We start from the raw sequence: 18,913 nt of genomic DNA on the forward strand, positions 1-18,913 counted from the left end.
GGTGGTAGGTCCCTCATATGATGGAGAGATGGCCTGGGATGCACTGTCATGGGAGGAGTGTGAAGGAGAACTAATAGGAGTGTCCTGAATGTGAGGATTGTGAGGGGTTGATGTTTGTGTTGAGGTATGTGAACGCTTTGGCTGGTTTGCTGACTGCTGGGAATGGGCAACCCTCAGGGTGGAGTTGGAGGTACTATGCTGGCCAGAGCAGGTGTATGCTTAGATTGTTTGCCCAGTGGGCCAACAATGGTGGGGAGGGGATCAGCCTCATCATCCTCTTCAAACAGTGAAAGTGATTCTTTGTCCTCCTCTGCTTTCTTCTCCTACTTCTCTCCTCCCCCATCCTCTTGCAGTACATTACTGTCAGCTGGCAAGGCTGCTTAGAAGCATAGTGGGTTCTTCCTTTGGATTGCCCGTTTCCTGCCACTGATGGATTGTAGCTCTCTCAGAAGCAACTCATCTTCCTTAACACCTGGAAGACAAAGGTTGCAACAGAATACGTATTTGAAGTAGAATAATGTGGTGCAATACAAGGGTTGAGTAAAATTATCTGTGCCTCAATGGATGACCAACATGTGATGAGGTTTGTGTGCAGCTACACATGACATCTCACACTGTAGCATTGAGGTTTTCACTGCAGATGTACAATGCAAAAGCAAACTCACCTGATCAAAACCCCAACTCTGTGTTGTATTGCAATCCCCCTTGATGTCAGCTGCTGAACCTGGTACCTCGAGTGTGTAGCAGAAAATGTTTTCCTCGATCCAGCAGCTTGAGAAGGAAGTGACAGAATCTCAAATTTCTGCGTGACTCATATGTTAGCATGCACACTTGACACTCACATCACTCATTATCTGGGCAACATATTACACACCAACTTCAGATGCCATGCAAAGGTAGCTAGATCTACTAATGTAATTCTACAAGTATATGGTTATTAGGAATGATTTGTGATTCAATAGTTTACAACACCGTATGGCTCTCTTACCTGAAGGACGGATGGTAGTGGGTTTGACTGCTGTAGCCAGTATGTCTCTAAACCCCCTAGATGGTGTCTTCTGGAACATTGGGATGTCCTGACAGCAGCTGTAGCATGGCATACATGTCCATATTCAAGTGCAAGGGATGATGGTAATTATTTTACATGTCCATGTAAGGGAAAAAACAGTGATCTGCAATTTACTGGTGGGGGCCGCTTGTGGAGCACCAGATATTTACATGCAGACCCCTGGTCAACAGCAACACTGGGCAGCTGTTGACTCAACACAGCACTAACATCAACCAGATTTCACATTAACAGGCAAATGTGTTTAATAAGGTTACTGTTAGTCAAAGGAAGGAATTTACTATGGTGTCCTACCCCACCTATCTTTGTATACCCTCTAATTTTAGGGACATCATGCATCATACGTCTATTGTGGTCTCTTCAAAGTTCTAAGTGAGTTTACCTCAGCATGCAGTCCTGCTTCACCTTTACACATGAGATATTGTCAGCGCTTTGCAGCCTACAAATCATAGATATAATTGTCAGCCATATTTGGGAAACTTTCATTCTCCCATCAATGCCCATATTGGGTTGGGTGGTCAGACATTTGTGCTGTCTGTCTCCTTTCCTGTATTGTTTTTTCCTTATAGATGAACAATATCATAATCTATTTTAAATGGCACTGGTTAAGGATTTGGACAGCACACATCCTGACGTCATGTATTTCAAGCTATACGTATAAGTGATTATGGAGCTAGAGGGAGCAAAGTGAAAATCAGCATTTGGCTTGGATCATATATTTTGGTCAAGTGGTGAAGCTGGGACAATCTAAACCTTTCCTGGTTTCACATTGTGCAGTTCCACAACCAGAACAATATGTTTCACTTCCTCTACACCCACCTTATTAATGACAACCACTCTCCCCAAATGCAGTTTTTCTGGCATCAGTGCAGCACTGATACATAACAATTAACACACATTTTGGGCACTTTGATTTTGTTAGCAAGTATATAAGGAATAATCTTTCAAATCAGTTGCTTGAACTCCTCTTCATAAGAGACAATATGAGCAAATGGGTAAGCACTTTACTCACATACTCTCCATTTTGAGTCATCCTATCATTAGACAACATATTATGAAGAGGTATAATGTTATGAGCCATATGTGAGCATATGGAAGACAACAGTGAGATTAGCCACACACCACAGTCAGCTGACATTTTGGCCACTTTTAAAGAGCATTACCACTCATACTTACCAGAGTCCCACATCTGCCCAGTGTGTGGTGCCTGACCAGATGTCACATCGATACGTGCAGCAGAAATCACTGTGAGCTACAATTACATCACAGGGCGTACAATGTTATTTATAGTTTCACTTCACATTCTAGTGGCATATGTGAAGGGGAGCACAACATAACATAGTTTGTTCCATAGGTTTGGGAATGTTGATGGATTCAATGCACTATATCTATGGGTTGTCTAATCACAATGTAGGAATTTGGGCCCTCTCCTGGCCATATTTACATACCAGTTTGTGCTGGTGGTATGGGTTGATGTGCCCCATGATGTTGTATCCCTGCTGGTGTACAGACCTCTGCTGCAGTGGATGACTGTACTCTGGCTGTATGTGACAATAAAAGAGAAACATCATCAGACATAACCCAAACATGTTGTATATCTGCAACTTGTCTCATATTTGCACACTTGCCACTACATGCCAACATTAATGGTGAGTGAAGAAGGACCCTCATCTATTGCCATTTACCAATGTAATACCACAGTAGGGCCACTCTGGGACCCTAGGACTTGGAGTGCAAGGCTCTAAATGAGACACTTGAGAGTCTGACTCGCCATGAAATGTACACATTTTGGTACAAGATCCATGGTCAAATATGGAGTGGATCACAGTTACTTATCATTTGGTATTACTGTTAGATTCATCACATATTACCTGACACCACATCGAGGTCATCACTCACAAGCAGCCCATGGAGCAATCAATCAATCAATCAGTGAATTCTAAGGTAGGGCTAATCACCCACAGTGTCTCAAGACGCTGTTTGTGGGCATGATGCTCAATCAAAGAGCCATGTCTTTAGGTCTTCCCTGAACTGCTTCAGTGATGTGGTCTCCCTGTGTTTGCGAGGTAGCGTGTTCCATGCCCGGGCTGAGAGGTAGAAGAATGATCTTCCTCCTGCTGTGCTTTTCCAGATCTTGGGAATGGCTGTGAGGGTGAGCCGGAGATGTCTGTTTGGTATAGTAGGCGAGGCAGTGGTTAAGGTATGCCAGTCCTATGTTGTATAGTGACTCGTAGGTATCGATCAGGAGTTTGTATGTGATGGGCTTGTTGACTGGGAGCCAGCGTAGATCTCTGAGATGGGAGGATATGTGGCTGTGTCGGAGGATGTCCAGGATGAGTCTGTCTGCTGCATTCTGGATTCTTTGTAGTCTTGATTGTACTTTCTTGGTGATGCCGGCATGGAGTGTGTGGCCATAGTCCAGTTTGCTAGTGACGAGTGCGTGGTTGACTGTCTTCCTCATGTCGGAGGAAATCCACTTGAAAATCTTTCAAAAGAGTCGGAGTTTGTGGAAGCATGACAATTAGATGGTGTTGACTTGGCGGGTCATGGATGGAGAGGACTCCAGGATGATGCCCAGATTGCGTGTGTGCATGGTCCATGGGAGTCGTTCCAGGCAGAAGGGGTGGAGACGGTTTTGAGGATCTCTCTCTTGTCCAAGTTGAGTTTGAGGCAGCTGGCTTCCATCCAGGTGGCGACTGCTCTCGTCCCGTTGTGGAAGTTTCTCTTGTCCTTTGCAGAGTCATAGGACAGGGAGAGGATCAGTTGGGTATCATCGGCGTAGGAGACTATGTTTAGTCCATGTTGTTTGATGATCTTGGCTAGCAGGGCCACGTAGATGTTGAAATTCGTTGGGCTGAGTCATGATCCTTGGGGCACTCCCCAGCGTGTGTCTTTGGGTTCTGACGTGAACGGCAGTAGTCCGACACTCCAGTGACAATCTAGTGTTTTATCTCAGATGATGGGGTCATGTAGTCTGGTGCAGGGGGTGGAATCAGAGACAGTGTCAAACTCAGTGTAGAGGTCGAGGAGGATGAGAGCGGCCGTGCCTCCATGGTCTAGTATGTTGCATATGTCGTCGGTGGCTGCTAGGGGTGCTGTTTCAGTGCTGTGGTTGCTTCTGAATCCAGATTAGGATGGGTCTAGGATTTGGTGCATCTCAATGAATTTGGTGAGTTGCTAGTTGATAGCCTTTTCTGTTACTTTGGGTGGAAAAGGGAGCAGCGAGATGGGTCTGTAGGTTTTCAGATCCCTTGGGTCAGTGGTGAGTTTCTTGAGCGGTGGGTTGATCTCGGTGTGCTTCCAGTCTGATAGGTGTGGCAGTCTCAAATGATTGGTTGATAGTTCAGCAGAGCTCAAGTGCTATGGTGGCTCTGGTCAGGTTGAAAATATGATGAAGGCATGGATTCGAGGGTACTTCCGAGTGAATAGAGTTCATGAGTCTTTGGGTGTCCTCTTTGGTGATGGAGGTCCAGGAGTTCAGGATCTGGTGTGGTGCTGGGTCTGTGTGGTGTTTGTTGGTGTTGCGGGTGGGTTTTGGTTCCTGAAGTCTTCATAAATTACCTGTTTTTTTTGGTGGAAAAAGGTGGCACGGTTGTTGCAGAGGTCTTGGGAGGGAGGAGGTGTCTGTCCTGGGGTTCGTGAACTCTTTGATGACGGCAAAGTGCTCTTTGCTGTTGTGAGTGCTGGTTCTGAGGCGTTCTTGAATGGCAGCTTTTTTGGCAGCTCTGATGTTCTGGTGGTGCATGGTGATTGCGTTCTTGTAGGCTGTGTGGTCTTCAGTTGCTGTTCCTCCATTTTCGTTCCAGTTGTCTGCAGGAACGTTTGAATTCTTGTAGGTCTGGCATAAACCATTTAGGTGTTTTGCTATGTCGGTTTCCTGCTGTTTTCCTTAGGGGGGCTACGTTGTTGGCGCATTCCGATAACCAGCAGTGTAGATTGCGTGTGGTGGGGGTGAGCGGTTAAGAGAGTTGGCAAATTGTGCATCTGCAACTTTGCCCCAGTGTCTGCTGAGGTAGTGGGGGGCCTAGTGGCATGCAGTGTTCTTCATGAAGGTAAGGCAGATGTATTTGTGGTTGGTCCAATGGTGTTCGAAGGTGTAAGAGATGGTGATGTTGTTCCTTGCTGGGAAGATGAGGTTGAGGATGTGTCCAGATTTGTGGGTGGGGGCATGGATGAGTTGTAAGGTTGTCGAGGAGGTTTGTGGTGTTGGGGTCATCATGGATATCAAGGTGGAAGTTGAAGTCGCTGTGTAGGATGTAGTCAGAGGAGGTGGAGCTCTTGGGGGCGACGAGGTCGGCGATGTCTTCACAACATTGGGGTCGGGACCGGGCAGCCAGTAAATGAATGTGCCACGGAGGAAGGACTTGGGATTGGTCTGAATTTAGAAGCGTAGGTGTTCATGGGTTGGCTGAGACTGACTTGTTGATGGTTGTTAGGCAGAGGGTGTTCTTGTAGAATATGGCAATGCCTCCTCCAGGCCAGTTGTCTCTCTCCTTGTGGATGATTTTGTAATTGTCCGGGATGGCCGTGGTGATATCTGGGGCAGAGGTGGGGGTGATCCATATCTCAGTGAAGAAAGAGGCATCTGGGGCCGTCGAGTACAGGAGGTCCTAAGCTTCTACTGCGTGCTAGACAAGGGAGAGTGTGTTGAGGAGTATGCACTTGAGGTGATGTCTGTGCTTGGTATGGGATTGTGAGGTGGTCCTTGCAGGGCCCGGGAGCAGGTGTGGCATGAAAAAGGTTCATGAGTGTTCCTGGGGTTAGCTAGGTGGAAGGCTAAGGGTCTTCTTGGGTTGAGGGTGCATAGAGTATTGGTGTTGAACCAGCGGATGGAGCGAGGACCAGGGTCCATGGCGCTGGGTGCAGTCCAGACTGGCACAGACGGCCTTGCCTTTGGTGTGTCTTTGGCATGCCAGGGGCGCAGCCACCATTAAGAAGGGAGGGAGGTGGGGGTCTGGTCAGATGGTAAGTAGGAGGGTGAGAAAAGCACTTTGCAGGTAGGGAGGGGGGTGGCAGCAGCGCATGTGGAAAATGAGGGAAGAATGAAAGGAGAGAGAAAGTGACAAGAGGGCAAAAATTGAATAAATGACAGAAAATAAAGCAGAAGTGAAAAATAGAAGTAAAGGCAGAAGAGCAGGAGTAAAGAACGACAGAATATACTTACATGCAGATGGCCACTAGGCCACCAGGGATGAGGCGCAGGCAGGAGCCTACGGGTGGAGGAGGGCCTCAAACTGAAAGTCAGGTAGGCACTCAGGGCCATATCTATACTTTTTGACGCAAAACTGCGCCGCCGCAGTTTTGCGTCAAAAAATTTACCGCCGGCTAACGCCATTTCATAGCGCCGTGCGGCCGTCAAATTTATACTTTGACGCACGGCAGCGCAATCAACAGGTGGGAGTCATTATTTTTGACGCACATCGCGGTGTCAAGTCGTAAAGGAAAACGAGGTTAACGCTGCGGAAATGACTGTGGGTCGATTTACGACACTGCAACCCGGATATGCGCAGTTTTTTGACGCAATAGCGTCAAAAAAACCAGCGAACACTGCAAGTGCACCAGAGGAGAGGCAAAATGGATCCCAGATGCCACTCAGACCCCAGGAAGATGACAGCAGACCAGGAACCAGCCAGGACGATCCATACAAGAACCAGGACATTTATAGAAAGAAAAGAAAGTGTCGCTTCAGTGCAGAGGATCAGGAAATCCTGGTTAAAGAGGTGACGGAACACCAGCACCAACTGTTTATCACCTCAAAGTTGCCAATCAGTAGGAGAGAGGCAATATGGCAACAAATTGTTGACAAGATTAACAGTGTGGCTGAAGTACGCAGGACAGTCACCGAGTGTAAGAAACGCTGGCATGACTGCAAACGCAGGACAAAGGAAAAGATGGCCAGGAACAGGAAGGCAGCACTGCAGACTGGAGGTGGGAGTCCAGCACACCAGGAGGCCCTGGACCACATGGAGGAGATGGTCGCCGCCGTCATCCCTGAGGAGATTGTCACAGGGATTCAAGGACAGGAGAGCGCAGACTACCATGAGACAACACACATGCAGGGTAAGTCGCATGGGGATTTAAAATACAATAATGTTGACTGTAAGCAGGGGGGGAAATACCTACTACACATTGCATGTAAGTCATCATATACATGGAGTGGCATGGGTAAAGGGGCATGGCAGGGGGCATGGCCTGCACAGACAGAAGCTGGGGCACAACATTACACTACACCAACAACAGTCCTTTGGGGGCATGCTGTCATGCCAACAATGGAGCAAAGGGAAAGCCTCGACAGGAGGGAAGGCCACTACGTCAAACTTACATCCTGGCACTCGTCAGCCAACATATCTCCTACATTAACTAGGGCCCTATTAGCAATCCTCTAGCAAAAACGACAACTGAAATGTAACTGCCACAACAGTTGACACTACCACCTCTGATCTGCGTGCAGCTATAGTAGCCAATGGCAGTAACCTCCCCATGGAACATACATACCTAAATTAGGGGGTGAGGATGACATCTGCAACAATCTCCTGAAACAAGAAAAGGCCCCAGTACACGCAAATGTCAATGCCCATAGGTGTCACAAACATCAGCCAATGTAAACAACAATAGGAGTGACACAGCACTAAGGACACACCCATGCTGCATATGTCAGGGTCCTTCCCGTGCCTGGCAAACAAGGCAACATCACAAAAGTCATAATGCTCAGACAACAGCATTGAGGAGGGGACACATGGAACTTGCCACTGAAATACACCTACACAGTCAGAGGGGGAAATAGGACACTGATACTACTATCAGGGCAATCCAATGTAACACACATTACCAAACATCAGCAGGACACATTAACAATATCAACATCCATATCACATCATAACATTGCCATGCATAGGATATGCTACATGTCAATTACAATTAAGTCAATGTGAACGATCAGGGATTGGGGCAGGTCCTGAGAGTCAAGTGTGCTGCCAGGACCATCAGAACACCCACAGCCAGTGAAAGGTCTCACCATGAGAATGGATATACACAGAGGGTCGAGTAGGACAAAAAGGTGGCTATTCTCTAGTTGGCATAACGCAACACCTAGAGGCGATGAGGCTGACAAGTCTGATAAATCAATAACATACATGTGACACACAGGTGGGCCATAGGCCTATAACAATGTCCATCTGAAGGACAGCAGATATCAATACAAAACAAGATCACAAAGTGAATTCATCAAAAGGCAGGCACGTCACGTCAAAATTGTCACAACACAGACACACTAATTGTTCCCTGTTTCATTGCAGAGGAAGATGGATCTCCTGCCGATATGCCTGTCCCAGATTTCCCTGATGACATGGATGACGAGCCCATAAACATTCCCCAGGAGACCATCCAAAAGGTCCTTGAAACCCTCCAGACCCCACCTTCAGTCACAAGGAGGAGCACAGAACAAGCAGCCAGCGCAGAGGAACCACCCACCACCCCAATTGCAAGACCTGCCAGCTCCAATACAGCTGAGGACTCTGACGACACTGGCACCAGCTTTGAAAAAACTGTAGTTGGAGTACAGCGGGAGCTGGCCAAGGAGGTGCAGGTGGGGATACAAACTATGGCAGCCAGCCTTGAGGGGGTGCGCTCGTGCATGATGTCATCTGCAGATCAGGCAGCAGCTATGCAAGCCCTAACATCCATACTGCAAGGACTACAAGAAACTGTCAAGGAATTCACCACTGCAGTAAGGGAGTTGCCACAAAACATCGCACCCCAAACCTTCCACTGCATGCACGAATGCAATCATGACTCCCTCAGGGCCAACCTGGCTGCCTACCATCGTGATGTGGCTGCTATTCTCAAAAACCAGCAGACCCTTCTTGCTGCAGTACTGCCCTTAAGACCGTCACAGGGAGCAGCGACCGGGATGTCCGACTCCACGTCTTCTAACACTGAGGTGTGTGTTGCCCCTTCACAACCAACAACAAGGATGAAGCAGGCAACACACACATCAGAAGAAGACATGGAACAGATCACATTCACACGGAAGAGTACCCGGAAGCACTAGTCCCTGCACCATGGCCTACTTTGACCAAGGTCCTACGTTTTGTCAAATGCCAGTCTTACAACAACTATACTCAATGACTGTTCTGCTAACCACTGTATAACTTGTCAGCATTGCCAGTGAATGTCTCTCTCCTACCAATCGGCAAATCCTGTCCCTCTGCACTGCCTGTAACATCACCCCAGCATGTCAGGAACATTATCCACACCCCTTCTGTAGGATCACAATGTAAGATTGCACTAGAACGGACTCAGCAAACATGGACAATGTACATATTGCACTACAGCACCTATCTATAAATGTCACTTGCACACCAAATATGTCTCTGTATAATTTGACACATCAACTGTGCAGTAGATAACACAAATGTGCCTGTGTGACAATCATGTTGCTTGTCAATACAACTGTCCTGACATCATGTAGTCAGATACATCTGTGCAGTGGCCAGGATTGCATCAAAGCCTGCCCATCCTGAGGAGAATAACTGATGAAGGGAGAAACCACACACCATCATGCTGTGTTGTACAGAATAATGCTTCATCAAGAGAAATCAAAGTCAACTAATAGTGGCTGATAAATGTTGTCACCATGCAATACTAACACATTGAACTATGCAGTCTAATCTAAGCAAACACTACAAAACACAGCATCAATCAACCTTCCTGAGTAAACATTCAAATAGGTAATCATGCTGAAATTTAGCACAAATGATCAATGTCAGTTATGAAGACATGAAGACAAGAATGTTAACAAGACCTCATCTTCAAAGATGTCCCTGAACATCACACTGCAGTCTGACCTAAAAATGTCCCCACAATACCAAGTCTGGAATCACACTTTGTGACGTAGAAAACATACTCATCGACACAAATCCTTTGTGATCCATGTCAACTCCGATTGGTGGTTCTAACAAATGGTGGATACTTACCAAGGTAGCACAGGGGTAGCTGCCATTTTACACCTCAGTTTGTTTTTGTTTGTAGCATAGGACACAAATGTCATAGAACAACAATAATCTACACTGATGGCAAGGCCATGATCAAGTAGCAGTTAACACATAATGCAAAGGGTTAGCTATATATTTATTCATAACTAAAGTCATACCTACACTAATCTAACCTGACTACTCATTACCCACAACTGTCCCTAACTAACCTAAGCTAAACTTACTCTTCACAGATAACGAATCCATCTAAACATCAACCCCCCACCCACCATTATGAGACAGGACACATGCAGGACAACACATACTAACCTACACACATACTATACTATCCTAAACAATCATATATATATTTTTTTTTTTAAACACACAGGAACCCCAACATTGACCCCCACCCACCCACACACTTAATAAGGAAAAGTAGAAAGAATCAGGACCCCCCACCCTCTTCCCTAACACTAACTAAGCTAACAACCTATACTAACCTAACACTAATCCCCCAAGCCCACTAATCATGATAACAAGGAAAGAGGAGGGAGGAGAGGGAATTATGTCCATTGAATATATCAGTCCTAGAGGTTGGCCCTCCGGTGGGTCCGCCTGATAGACCTGACCCGCTTCTTGATGTAGGCCACATCCTGGCTAAGCTTGTCCACCTTCCTTATAAATTTGTCCATTTTGCATTCCAAAGCCTGGAATGCCGCAGGGTCGATTGGAGGTACTGCTGCTGTTTGGGTCCCGGCAGAAGTGCTCTGTGTGCGTGTTGAGCCTAGCCCACTCGACTGTCCTGCAGCTGTCACACTGCTGGGACCTGGGTGTGCTGCAGAGGCAGGGACAACTGTCCCCGCTGTTGCTGGGGCCACTTGGGGAGAACCGGTGGTTGTGGTGGTGGTGGCTGTAGTGGGCAACCTTGGGCCACCCTGTGGTGAAGCCCACCATGCTCCGGAGGCCCGATCCGACTAGTATTTACGGGCCATCCATCGGAACCCCGACTGCACCTGCAGGATGTGTCGGTACCTCATGGCCCGCCTCTCAAATTCATGCCTCTGTGCGGCACTCATGTTTGCAGCTGTGAAGACAAAGGGCAACTATTTACCATAGGAACTGCATTGTGTGGAATTGCGCAAGTGGTCAATCTGACAATACATTTACTGTACTTGTAACAGCTCATATCACCATACAGATCATTGAAAGTCTCAGAGGAAGTACATGGAAAGCCTGCATACAAAGGTCATCTCACACATAGCATATACAATAATCTACATGATGGGTAACAACTGGCAATAACTTGTCATCAAAGTACTTACAGTTGCAGCTAACAATCATGCTGCACCTCCTCCGCCTATTGCCTGGACTACATATGTCAGTGTATGTGATAACAATCACAAACTTCAAGGTCTGCAATTTGTAATGGGATTTCCTAGTATAGAACTCATGTGCCATAACTGAGTGTGTACACTAGGTTCAAAACCATATTTCATATAATCACAAGTATGTGTAACATACTGGTTGCTTCAGTCCTAGGTACCCTATTCACAAAACCATGCCTGTCTTTGAGGGGGGGTGGGAAGAACAACAAACAATTCCAAAATAGATGCACACCCAGGAGTGTATAGAACGCTCAACATGTTTTTGCCTCCACACACACACCACCAGTAAGGGCTATCAACAAATTGGAGTCAGCTAAACCTTGTCCTATCCAAGGTCCACACATGTCAAAATGTACTGACCTAGGCCAACATCACATACTTCCAGTGAGGCATATTTTTCAACAGACACAGAGGAGCAAGAACACCCATGATCATGAATAGCATGCACACCTAGGCCGTTGCACTCTAGTCCCACACACTTCTAATACAACTTGTGGAAGTACATGCTCCCGGAAGATCCAACCTACAGTGTACTCAGTACATCGGTTAATAGGGAAGCAGCAGTTTTCAGACAAGCCATTTGCAGAAGCTATCTGGAAGAATGTCAGACTGACATGCAGACTCAGTCCGAGACGAGTCCCAGTGCAACTCTTAATGTAACTAGTGTATTCCACATGACTCACCCCATTTCCCATAGCGGGCCCTACAGGAATGGCCTACAGACCCAAGATCAGACAAATGGATAAGCATTGGTCAACTCAAAATAAAGTGATAACTGAAATCCCACTAATGGAACAAGACTAATGATTGGGCAGCGCATCACACCTTGCAATCTGTTCAACACACAGTAGTCCATCACACATCACCAGCAAACACAAAACATACCACACATGTCAACACTCACTGTAGGTGTCGGGTCCTCAAAACGAGCCACCTCTCCCACTGTGTACGGTGCAGGTCCACCTGTAAAGCATGGAAGGAAGAATATGCTCAGAATCCGTGCACTGACAAACTATTTCAAATACAAACACAATGTGATAATCTGACATGAGTAATGATACACTTTCAGACATGCTCATACTGCATGGAATAATTTCTGTGCAATATTTACATAGGATGGGTCTCCTGCTACAGTTACACACACTTCTACACACATGCAGTGGCCCGGACTGTCATGTGGTGGCAAACATGCACCTCCATTAGTGTGCAGCAACAATATAGGTGTGTATTCATCTCATCATGTGCATCCAAGAGAGACATCCATAAGCTGATTACTTGAGGACTGCATGACCTGTCAAACAGCCTATGTGGTCATGACACATTTGTGACAGTTAGGTACATGGTACAGAGGGCAAGGTACTTTGACAATACCTCATGTTGTTACAGTTTCCTAAATTGATGTATCCAAACAATGGTGATTGGCACCAAACATAGATTTTTGTACACTAGTCCATACCTTTGGACTGCCGTCCCTAATCGGATTTTGGCATAAGTGACAATAAATACCTGTCTAATATGTTAGCTGAGGTTAGAATATGGTTCATGTTCAGATCTGCCATGTATCAATAAAATATGATGGAGCACATTTATCCCGAACAGGCATAGCACTTCCGTGAACACTTTCCCTACACACTAACCAGACACACATGAGACATATGTCTGGGCCACATTGCTATCATCAATTGACGTGAAGGCAGCACTAATTTTCTGCATCATGTAGGGTTTCCAATGTCAGTCTAGCTATAGCGTCAACATATGTAGGTATGATGTTACTACATCCATACTTCACTGGCAATTGTGACCTGTAGAGTCCTGATTGCGTCATTAATGTGTCGCTTGTCTGACACAAAGGCGGCACTACATTACATTCTGCTACAAGCAACCTGTATGTGTGGAAAACATGAGCTGCCTGACTGCTAGCATTTGTCATCCTTCACATAGTGCATCATTTACCCTGTATGTTTCCCTAGCATTACACACAGTCAGCTACTTATCTGGCAGATTGGGTACCAATCATCTCATGTCACTACACAGCTTTAAATTGTGAACATTTACATGATCTGTACTCACCAACATGGCCACCAATCATGATTCCCAGGTGGTCCAGCAGATCTTGCTCCCTGGAGATCAGGTCAGCCCAGCGGTGCTTCAATTGATGGTCATTCTGTTGGCTCCCACACAGACGCACCAAGTGATGGCGCACCTTCCCCCACCGGACTTTTCGGGCCTCCGTGTGATACCCCTGTATCACCCTACCCCCAGCCTCTAGTATCAGTGGGAGGAAATGGCAAACCAGCCATATGACCCCCCCCAATTCCTCCTCACCCATCCTGGAAAGCTGTGGCCCACCAGACATTTCAGCACAGAAAAAGGGGAAAAGTAGTAGAAAAAAAAGAAAAGGGGGAAATGGGGAAAGTTAGAGTGAGGAAATACAAAGAAAACTTAACAAATAGAAGAGCCCAACTATCTCCAATATAACAGTACCCACAACAGACTCCCACAGACAATAAATACAACACTGGACTGGACAAATGTATACAACACACACTCAGACAGTATTCTACAACAATATATTGATGACAAAACAACAAGTAAGATGGCACTCTGGACACAAAAGCACTAATACACAGGACAACACTTTGCACACAGCCACACAGTCTAGAATAATCAGAGACTGCAAAGTGAAAGTGAAAGTACGCCCACCGTATAGAATCTGTAAACAGGATATCCTATTACATCACATCCTGCATAACATGGTCGCCGTTTTTTCCATTATGCGTCATATTTTCACGCATACAGGTTGTGCGTCATATTTTTTGACGCACACGAGTGCAGATAATGCAGAGTCAAAATATTTTTCAGAATTGGTAATTAATATTTGTTTGCTGCATAATTTACAGTTCTAGAGGTGAAAATTTAACCGCAGCCAAATATGATATCTATTTATGAAAAATATTTTTGACTCACAAGCTGCATGCGTGAAAATATGACGCATTATGACAAATATGTATTTCATTTGTCCAAATGAGTAATGGAATTTTGCATGACCAAACGGTGCTAAGTGATAAACTTTGGGGTTAGCTATAGCAAATGTCCCTTATAGGATGTATAGAAGGTATTCACAGTGCAATAGTAATGATTGGCCAGAATGGATATTACTCATAATTGCACACATATGTAGGTAATTGCTGATTTCAAATTTCAAAATATGAAAGAGATACCAGGATGTATTCCTTAGCAAATTTGTGAGCACATGTATCAAGCTATTCCAAATAGCATAAAGGCCAATTAGGTAATGCAATTGTCGCCTAAACCTTTTTATGGGTAACCATGTGCTAATTACGAGTTAGTGTTGCTAAAATATGTTTCACTATTGACATGTAGGGCACACATGCCCCTTATGCATGTGTGTGCTTCACATGTGCATAAAAAATTTATATTTGGGGGTGCAGCAGAGGGGGACTTAGGCCCCCAACACCCTGGGGTTTGCTGTTCCTGGCTTGCAACTTTATCCAAGGTTTTCCCAAATTCAGTAATGCTAAACCATTGGCAGCAGGGCCATAGATGCAAATTGAGTACGATTCTCTGTTTGCTAATCTGTAATCCCATTTGCCCATTTGACGTTTGCCCTATTAATTCTTTGGAGAATTCTGACATACCATTTAGCATTGATTTAATAGCAAATTCTCAACGTTCCTTATGTCATGATAGCAAATAGGTTGTTGATGTATGTGGCCCTTTATGCATTACCTGGTTTAGTGGCATGTTTCATTCTTCCTGCTAGGTTACAACTGGGACACTACTGTGATAGGCTGTTTGCAACCATTTTGTTGATTGGATGGTACATGTACATGTGTGTGGTCCAATGTTGATCCAGTATCAACTGTTAAGGTGTATGTTGTCACTGTAACGTCCAGGTCTCATCATGAGTTATTGGCAGCTAATCGTGTATCTAATGAGTATCGTTTGTAGCTAAATGTGAGTAAAGTCATTGAGGACATGGTAACCTACATGTGGATGGTCCCACCCTGTCACTGAAGACGTGTAATGAGACTTTCAACTGGGCAACCGTGGTGTGCTGAGTGAGAGAATGTCTCAGGTGTCTGGATCCGGCATGTGTCATTGCAACATTTGTACTCAAGTTGGCCTCTGTGGATGGAAATGCATCAGGAAACATCATAGCCTCTGTGCAGAATAAAATGGCTGGTATTCAGCACACACGAGCCATCTCTATTATTTGAACAATGTTACTCAGCGTGTGAACTGTCAGGGTCCTCATATGTGTTGACTTTTCATGGACATTATCTGAGGTTGCTGGTTCTGCTGGAGGCCACGTACACCATCAAAGGCTATGGGCCAGGTACACTGTCACACTTTGTAGTTTAGGCATTAATGAGGCCCAGACAATGGATGGGCCATGATTTAGCTATTCAAGGGCACTGTCACAAATATGACACAAAGAAAAGCCAGATGATGCAATACAATGTATTTGAGTATACATTGATGAGGCAAATGACAAATTAGCCTCTGAGGAAAGAGAGGTTTTGGACAGCAAGTGTGGTCCATAGGTGGCCACCGGGTATCTTTAGGGTGACCCAAGGACAGGTGCCAGTCAGGCTGACAGGATGCTGGGTCAATCAGGAGCCAGCTCTTTCACAAATTACATGATCAGTGGTCTGACTAGGACTGGTCAGAGGGACGAGTAGACACTTGACATGTCACACTGTGTATGTCCTGTGTTGTTTTGAAGGTGACACATGAACCCTGATAAAGTGTTACACGGCAACATTAGTAGCAATGCTTAATGGTGTAATTGCCCAAATGTCTACATCTATGCTGTAGGAGGCATCAGCAGGGACGGGGCATGTAAATTTGGGTGGTGTGCATGGAGGGGATCACTGGTGTGGCCTCCATCAGTGTCTCACTAGTCCTGTTGGATGAGATTTGCTTTAAAATGGCCTACAGTACCTTTCAACCGAGAATCAATCTACAGGTGATACCAGGCCTTAAAAACTCCAAGCCAGTGTATTATTTGAGCTGAGTTCCATGCAGTGAGATGGTACTATGACAATGGTAGGCATAGGAAAGGGTTTGGCACACTGGATGACTCTTTTGAGTGTGTGTATGTAGATGAGGGAATCTCAGGGTACACATATCAGCATTCCAGGGACCTCTTCAGACAGGTGGGGTGTGACCAGGCGCATGGGTGTGTAAGGTTTTTAGAAAAGGGCTGACATGTAGATGGGATGTGATGTGCTGGATGCTTGTCATATGTGTGGCACTTGTGCTGTGTATGTTCTGCTTATGTGTAACTCTAGTGACAGATAGTCATTGCAAAGATTGTATGTAGTTGGAATTACTGCTGCCAAGAGTCTGGTAATACATTCCTGTTCCTGAAGCAAAAGCATGTCAACTGCCTGATGTATGAGGCCTGTTTTCCCCTAGTTGAGTGATGGTGTTTTACTTGTGTGCCATCTGCTGCGATGAACCATGTTTCCTACATGTATGTGTGTAATAGGTGTGGTCCTCAGCTATTGCCCTTCAAAGGTGAACTGTACAGGATGTCAGTCATTTACATTGTGTGTGTATGTGACCGTTGTATGATAGGCATTACATTTGTAGTGTATTTTTCTGGGTCCTGATTGTTATATAATTAATGCTCCATGAGACGACATTCTTCTTCTGATATTTAGAGCTAAAGGTGTGCAGAAATGAATAGCCAGACCATGATGTGGTGTTTATTATCAGTGTTTATTTACAATAGTTCAGTAAGTGGTGATGGTGATAATAATTAAAAGAAATTGTTCATAATGTGTTGGCGCCTACGCACTCCAGCAGCCGTGTTTGGTTGTTCCCCCTCCTGTTGCAGGGCAGCATCCTCCTCTTCCTCGTCTTCAGGCATGCATGGGTCTGGTTCGAGGAGGGGAATGTTCCTTTTGACACAAATGTTGTGCAATATTGCACATGTGAGGATGATCCTACAGACCATCTTGCGGGAATATAGCAGGCTACCACCAGTGATGTCGAGGCAGCGGAACCTTGACTTGAGGATGCCGAAGGTCCGCTCGACAATGCTGCGTGTCCTCTTATGGGCCTCGTTGTATGCCCGCTCTGCAGCAGTACTCGGGTTGCCAAATGGTGTCATTATCCATGGCTGGATGCCATACCCCTGATCAGCTAAAAGAGAAAAAGAATGGGATCATGTTGATGTAGCTGGCACTATTGAAAAGACCTTTAATGGCAGTAGTTGTCTTGTGTTGTCTGTGGCTCTTTTGTGTACTGATGTGACATCCTATACTTGTAGGCTATACCATCTGCATGTGTTGTTTCCTTGGCTGAGCAAGTGTTTGTCTGCTAACCGTTTGTCAGCAGTATGTTTTGGGATTTTCAGTGCAGTGTGCCCTCCCTAGCATTGTGACTTGTGATACAGGTGTCCTTGGGTCTTCACTTGGGGTGAGTAGATAGTTCAATGTAGAGTTTAATTTATAAGTGTTGTTAGCACGTTCATATGAAAGTACCCTGGACATCCCATACCTTTAGACTTAGGCAGTGTATTATTGTAAAGGTCATTGGGACACTTACAATTTGCAAGGTGACATTTTGGCTACCACATTAATTAATGTCTTCACATTAGGCTGTACACTTATTTCAGATGTGTGACAGGTTCAATGGTGACTTAAGAAACATGGCTAGTGATGTCAGGACCTAAGTGTGTTCCTGTCTAGATGTTGCTGTTGTGGTGCATGTGTTGTGTGTCCTAGAGGGTTGCTGTGCAGTGTGTATATAAGTAGGTTTTTGTACTTACCAACAAGTAGTCCATTGCCATACCGTCCATCCTGGAAGTGTTGGTTGATGGTGCAGTGACGGAAGATGAATGAGTCATGGACACTCCCAGGATATTTAGCCACGATGTTGGTGATCAATCCCTGGTGATCGACAATGGCCTGCACGTTGATTGAATGTGTGTGCTTCCTGTTGCGGTAGAGGTGTTCAGTTGCAGCAGGTGGCACAAGGCGTACATGTGTGCAGTCGATTGCACCAAGGACGTGTAGGAAGCCACTGATTGCGTAGAACCCCTGTTTAGTTTCCTGCTGCTTCTGCAGTGTGTTAGGTAAGCAGATGTGGCGGGGTGTCAGGCAAATGATGGCATCCAGTACTTTGGGCAGAAATGTGGAGAATGATGGTTGTGATATTCCGCCTACCAGGGCACCAGTTGTTTGAAATGAGCCACTTGCCAGCATGTGAAGGACGGCAAGCAGCTTTGTTTCTTTTGGTATGGTGTGGGGTGTCACCAAAGTGGGGGCCAACTGCTGTTCAATGTTGCGCAGCAGCTGCTGAATGGCCTGCCAGTTCAACTGGTACCTCTGTATGATGTCGTGTTCCCTGAGGCCCTGAAGGGTTGTTCTTGGGCGGAATATCCTCTCCTGCCTTCTGCGCTGCCTTTGGGGTCCCTGCTGGTGTTGTTGTAGCTGCTGTTGTTGCTGCTG

The sequence above is a fragment of the Pleurodeles waltl genome, chromosome 1_2, assembly GCF_031143425.1.
Source record: "Pleurodeles waltl isolate 20211129_DDA chromosome 1_2, aPleWal1.hap1.20221129, whole genome shotgun sequence".
Taxonomy (NCBI): Eukaryota; Metazoa; Chordata; class Amphibia; order Caudata; family Salamandridae; genus Pleurodeles; species Pleurodeles waltl.